The following is a 6,837-nucleotide window of genomic DNA, read 5'->3' as shown; positions in this document are numbered from 1 at the left end:
TACCTATAGGCATTTGCTACATCAGGTAGCAGCTTAATACAATTGCAGCTTCTAACATCTCTAAGTATCAAACTGTGCTGCCGGTAGCACATTCCTACGAGGAGCAGTGTCCTTCACTAAACCTGGTGGCTGGCACCCATGGGTCCCTCTCCCTTCCCTACCCCCCACCCCGCCTGCTACTTCCTGCTCCTCTCTAGGACACAGGCTGATCAGCTCTGTAGCTTTAACCCCCAGGTTACCAGATGTGAGGAAAACAAACACGTTCCTTCCCTCCCCTCCACCTCCCGTGTCCTAAATGTCTGGGCAGTTCTCTGAGCTGTTCACTCCATAGCACTATGCCTGGGCCCCACTTCACAGCCCACTAGCCCCGGAAAGCTTTGAGCAGGGACACTAGAAACAGCCCTGAGCTCTAGGGGTTGGCATGAAATTTTGCTGTTATCACCCCGCCCTCTACACACACTTTGCCCCATCCCAGGCCCCTCAGTTGACTCCCACACCGTCCTTTCTCATTCAATGCCCCTATGGACTTTGGCTCACTTCACACTCCTCACATCTCCCTCAGTGTATCTAGCACCAGCTGCCAGCCTCTAAGTCTGACTCGTGCAGGTGCAGATCCTGGTACAGGGACTATGGGAAGGCTGCGGCATCTTGGGATGACCCTGTCCTTGGGCTGCTGGGGGTTGGTACAGCTCCTGGCACATTCAAAGGGTCATCCAGGGCCCTCTACTAAATTAAATTGTCTGTAACTGACTTTGAGACTCGAACCCCAAAACTAAGTGTGATTTATTGCATCCCTAACTTTACCACTTTACTACTGATTGGGAACATTTAAAATTCAGTGCCTGTGTATGAAGAAACAACTTGGTGCAAGGCACCAGACTGGCCAAGCCAATATGCAACAGCCCTTCCTGAGCTGAGAGGGGGGCAAGAAGCAGGGAATATGTGTCGGGGCCTGGAATGTCAGGGAGGGCAGTTTAACTGTCATGAGGGCTTGTGTTGTTTACTCCAATGGTAGAGAGGGGAGATACAACGCTGGGTTGGTCCCTGTGTGACTCCCCAGCTGGATTCAATGGTATTCATCTGGGACCGTGCCTCTTAGGGGAGTCGGAGTGGTGGCCAACAGAAAGCAAGCGACCCTCGGACTTCACGCCTCTCGTCCCCAGTAGGGCAGGGCTGGGTGCTAATGTGGCAGCAGGCAATGAGGGGAATGCAGTGGAGATTGACAGGAAAGCTTTGTGTGTCATGGGGGGGGGGGGTGAAGCCCAGAAAAACAGAGTAAGGCTACGGGGGAGCATGGTGCCTGTTGGAGGAATGAAACCAAGGAGTGGGAGCCCCCATTGGTAGGAGAGGTGCAGGTACTGTGTGCCCCTGGGGGGGCAAGACCATAGAAAGGGGGCTCCCCCCACTGAAGGAGCAGTGTGTTTTGTTGTGAAGATCACATGGAGGGTTTCTCGTTGGGGGGAGCAGTGTGAGTGTGTGTCTGTGTTGAGGCTGAAGCTCAGGTGTGTGACAGAGTCATATGCATTTAGACAGTGAAATCCAAGACAGAGGGTGAGTCCCGTGGGGGAAGAGTATGTGCTGAAGGGTCAAGCCCAGGATGTGAAAGTCCAATTAATGGAGAAATGTGGGCTAGTAGGGGGTGGGGTGGATCCCAACATGTGAGGTGCAGCCTAAATTTGTGGATGTGTTGGGAGAATGAAGCCCAAGAACAGACTTCCATTTAAGCGCCTGAGCGTATGTGGAGGGATGAGGAGGAATGAAGCATGGGAGGGTGGCTTCCCATTTAGGGAATACTATTACTAAGCATTTGGGGTGAAACCTAAATAAAGGGAAAATTCCATTAAAGAGTTGTGCCACATTGGGAGACAAAGCCCAGGAAAGTGGAGTCCTATTATGGAATCAATGTATGTAGGAGATGGGAGGAAGCAGGATATTGAAGCTCAGGCCCCAGCCTTCAGAGCAACGGAACCATCATTATTAAGTGACACCATCTCTTCTCCTCCTAGGAGAAACCTTCCTTCAAAAGGCTGAAATCCACTTCTCTGCACAAAGGACAAGGGGTGCTAAAGAAACAAGAGAGAAAGTTTATCCTGATTTTTCAGACACTAAACAGTGAACAGAGAGGAGGAAAAAAGAGTCTAGAGACTGAAGGAAAAGGAGCAAGAAATGAGGTAGGATTCACAAGAGCATGAGGAGGTTAAGATGAAAAAGAACTGGGCCTAGGTTTGGGAAAAGGGAAACTAGATTGGGAAAAAACACAAAGAGAAGTCGAGGGGCATACACTTTCTTCTGCCATCTCTGCATTTACAGTATTTATTCTGAAAAGAGAGAGGGAAAGTATTGAAGTCCTGTGTCCTACATTCTGTGCTGCTCTATGCCTCATTATTACATTTCAGAAACTATCCCTCTGCCAGAAGTCACCTTCCTCCAAAAGACCTGAGTTTAGTTTTCACAGCAAAGAAAAAAGTGAGGAAAAGAAACAAGAGAAAAAGAAAAACCACAGGAAATGGAGAAAAGCATTAAATGCAGGGGAAAGCATTAAATGCAGTGGTCTAGAGCCAAAAGCAGAAGAAACAAAGGCGTCAGCAGCAGGAAGAACAGGAATTATGGTAATAATATTCAGGGCAGGTTGAGGAGATTAATAATTGCAATCTCCCTACTTCCCTGCAGTAGATATCTCAGTTTACCACTTTTGGATTATGGTCACATTCTCTCCGTGTCCCCACAGAGAAATGAGTGAAGGTAGGAATGAGGGTGTTTCCTGCATCCAGAGAGAGACAGGAAGGAAAACTAGCCCAAAAGAGTCCTGAGATTTTAAATTTCAGAGTAAAAAATGGAATTTTTCATGCATTAAAGCCAAATGTGCAAAAAGCCCTTCGTAATCAACCAAAACAGCTTCTGTCTGCCAAAACCCCAGCTCTGGAGTCAAATTTTACATGGCATATCTGGGGTTGGTAGCACTACCTATTATTAAGGTTGCCCAATATTTCCCAGGTTTAAATCTTGTTTTTAGTTGCTTATAACTTTGCCAAACTTTAACCTTTGGCCTGAAATTTTACATACCAGCCATCTGTCTCACACTGATTATATTTTTTTTTGGAAAATTTCAACCAAAACAGGTCAGTCATTTCTGAGAATGAGACTAGGGAAAAATATGTTGGTTTGCCCATGTTAAAATATAACTTTTATTTGAGGAACTCTAGTGTTCCCATACTTTGGAGCAGGGACTTGAAATTTGGCCAGGGGCATGTTCTTTATGTCAGGGACATACTTTTTGCTATCCCTGTGAAAATCCACTCAACTTGGGCCATGGTTACAGCCTTTTAAAAAAAAAAAAATCACAGTTTGCATATACTCAGACACTTTCTAGAGCTTTGTAACTTAATTCCCTAAGGTTGCAGCCACTCTGAGCATGCTTCAGCTCAGGGCTCAGCAGAATTTTCGCTGCAAAACTATAGTTCTCAGTGACTCTTGGCTATGCCAGGTCTGGGCACAGGAACTGAGAGCCTCCCTCTCCGGTGCCATTCCTGCTGATGCCCAGACAAGGGGTAAGAGGAAGCTGCCTCAATTGAATGTAGAGAGGACAAAAGCCAGAAATCAGCAGCACAAACAACTGAGCATAGAAAATAAAGACGATCAGAGTCTAGAGACAGTAGAAAAAATAAGTTAGAATTCATAGAAGGACTGATTGTATACAGGAGAGAGGAAGATAAAAAAGTTAGGGGTCTGAGTGGATAAAAAAAAAAAAAGAGGAAGAACAGGAAAAACAGACACAGATGGTTAAATAAATATTGTCTCAAGTTTCCTTTTGTTAGTTTACAAACCCAGCAGTGTAATCCATCCCTTCTTTTTAATGCAAAAGGAGGGGAGTGAGGGGGTGGGAAAAATTTAGTGAGGAAAGGATAAAAGCAGGAATCACCACACCCATGTACCCCAAATTGCTCTTTGTGTAAATACTACAAGCTTCCTGCACTCCTATGGCTGGTGTCTTGATTTCTCACTTACAAATAATAAAGAATAATAGATTCTGTATCTCAGTAGTGTGTAGAGGTCCAAATTATGGATCAGGGCCCCACTGTGCTCAGCACTATAGCTGTATCTGCATCGGGTCCCATTGTGGAAGAAACTGAAATAGTAGGGCAGGAGAAGTCCAGAACCAGCTGTACCATACAGTAGGATAATGGAGAACAAATTCCAAGTGAGTCAGGACCTGCTGGGAGACCACTGTACAGTATGCAGAGCTAAAGGAGAAGAGAAGACTTGGGTCCTATGTTCTGAGCTGCTCCATGTCTCATCAGTAAATTTCAGTGTCTTTTTGCCAGGAGTCACCTTTCTTCAAAAGGCCTGAATCTAGATTCCCTCTCAGCAATGGCCAAAGTGAGGAAAAGAAACAAAAGAAAAAATACAAGAAATTGAGAAAAGCAGAACATACAGAGGAAGGTGACACAGATGCTCTACAGACAGCGGCGGCTGCAGCAAGGATTAAGGTAATATTCAGTTCAAGGTGGGGCGATTTAACACAGAATTTAGCAGAGTTGATGTGGACATAGTGCGGAACCCCCAACATACCCATAGCCACCCACACCCTCTCTCCCCCTCTCCCTGGACACTTATGGCAAGTGCCCCTGGTTATATTTCAGTTCTCTGGTTACAACTTTTCCACATGCGCCTAGTAAGTTAAAGGGCAAATAGGAGTGAGGCTATTACAAACCAAACAATGTAACTTCAGATTTATCCCTGGGATCCCTCCAGTGCAGGACTGTGGTGTCCCCAGGTAACTGTGTGTACATGGATTAGAATAGTTTGAGCTCATAGTCCAGGGGCAGCATCCTTGCTGAGGGAGGAAGCCAACTTAGAGAGCAGTGTATGGAGAGCCAGAGAAGAAGCCAATCCCAGAGCCCTACATTCTCAGCTGCTCCATGTCACATCATTTAATTTCAGGCTCTCTCTTTTTGCCAGGAGTCACCTTGCTTCAAAAGACCTAAATCTATTTTACCTCTTAACAACTGGCAATGTGAGCAAAAGAAAAAAAAGAGGAAATGGAGAATGGAAAATGCTGGGGACAATGACGAGGAGGGTCTAGAAACAGAAGCAGAAGACAAAGCAGCAACAGCAGTAAGAACTGAGGTTTTAGTTAGAGCAGGATGGGAGATGAAACACTGCAAAGAGCAGAAGCTGGGGAAAAACAATGGCAGCAATGTGGAAGGGTAGATAAGCTTTCTTTCCCTTCTCTCCATGAAAGGTGTGTAGCGCTGTGCAGTTCAAGAACCTGTTGGCCTTCCTCAGGCTAATTACTCCTCAAGGGACTCTCTGCACTTCCTGTGGAAAAGGCATGAAAACGAGTACCAAATCAGCTCCAGCTCTCTAAGCCACTCTGTCTAGTTGACTGCTATATAAATCTCCTCTTGTTCTTCCCCTTTCCCTGACCTCTGCTTGTCTAGCCTTGTCTAAAAGCACCTTTGAACAGTAACAGTCTTTCTAGAGCTGGAAAGCACCTAGCACACAGCAGACACTACCACAAATAAATAAGCATCACAACTAATAATGGAAATGATTTTGCTTCTCCAGAGAGATGTGCTCCATCGTAGGGTGGAGGCCCCGTTGGGGAAAAGTAGTGATGTTGTGGAGAGGAAGCCCTGGGCCTGGTGTAACATATGGTGAGATAACAGGGAATTCAGACCAAGCAGGCTGGTTATGTGAGAGGTATAGGAAATCAGGCTTACAGGTCCTACTGAGGGACCAGTATATATAGGACTAGAGGAAAAGTGAAGCCCGAGGCTCTGCATTCAGAGCTGCTCCGTATCTCATCATTACATTTCAATGTATTTCTTTTTGCCAGAAGTCCTCTTCCTTCAAAAGGCCTGAATCCACTCTCCATCCCAGCAATGGACAAAGCCAGGAAAAGAAACGAGAGAAAAAGAAAAAACACAGGAAATGGAGAAGAGCAGAACATACAGGGGGAGGTGACAAAGACAGTCTGGAGACAGAAGCAGATGAAGCAGAATCAGGGTTGGATGTGGCTAGAGCATGGACCTCCCAGCACACTTACCTGCACACATCCACTCTCTTTGTTTCTCATACTCTGTCTTTCTGCCAGAAGCTGCTTCCCCCTCCGTGGCTGAAACCCACTTTCCCTCTGAGCAAAAGACAGAGCGACAGAAAGAAATGGGAGGGAAAGCAGAAGCACAAACAATTAGGAACACAAAGCAAAGGAGGGGTACACCTTCAGAGTCAAGAGACAGAAGGAGCAGATGGGAGAAATGAGGTAGGAGTCAGAGAACGTGGAGATGAGGGGTAAGTGAAGGCAAAAGAGGCCAGCATATAAGCGGATTAGAATCGGGAGAAAGGATAAAAGAGAAGCAGGGGGATATATACAGATTTCTCCCTCCCCTTCTTTCACTGTAATGTATTCCTGTTTTAATTCAAGAGGTGTGGCCAGAAAATAAGTGAAGAGGGGAAAGGATGAGCAGCTCACCCCCATGCCACATTCCTGCATGCACACTGGTAATGTCTTGCACTCCCCTGGCAGCTGTGCTACTTTCTCTCTTTCAAAATGTGTCCTCACTCTCCCTGTAGATACACATTGTGGTGGGGATGAGGTTGATACCTGCATCCTGAGACACACAGGCAGGCTACTTTCCCAAAGGAGAACAGAGAGTTTGACTTAAAAGTGGGAATGAGGCGGTTGTTGGCTACTGGAGAAAAGCAGGCAGGAGACTCTCCCAAGTGAAAGTAGGCAGTTTTCCACTTTAAAAAAAAATGAAATGAAATGCTAAAAAACAAAGAAAAATTAAAATGATTAAAGGCTACATCTCCTTCTGTCTCACCACAGCGCTC

General features: G+C 46.0%; 1 long non-coding RNA gene across 1 annotated transcript; it reads left to right on the top strand.

The window, feature by feature from the left end:
* Window positions 1-2,010: 2,010 nt before the first annotated feature.
* LOC142046114 (uncharacterized) lies at window positions 2,011-6,260 on the top strand. The gene is made up of 3 exons (XR_012655042.1): window positions 2,011-2,171; window positions 4,323-4,487; window positions 5,840-6,260. It is a non-coding gene; the product is annotated as an uncharacterized LOC142046114 (long non-coding RNA).
* Window positions 6,261-6,837: the final 577 nt, after the last annotated feature.

Source organism: Chelonoidis abingdonii, chromosome 1, assembly GCF_003597395.2.
Source record: "Chelonoidis abingdonii isolate Lonesome George chromosome 1, CheloAbing_2.0, whole genome shotgun sequence".
NCBI classification, from domain to species: Eukaryota; Metazoa; Chordata; order Testudines; family Testudinidae; genus Chelonoidis; species Chelonoidis abingdonii.
This window is presented reverse-complemented; position numbering and strand designations above follow the sequence as displayed.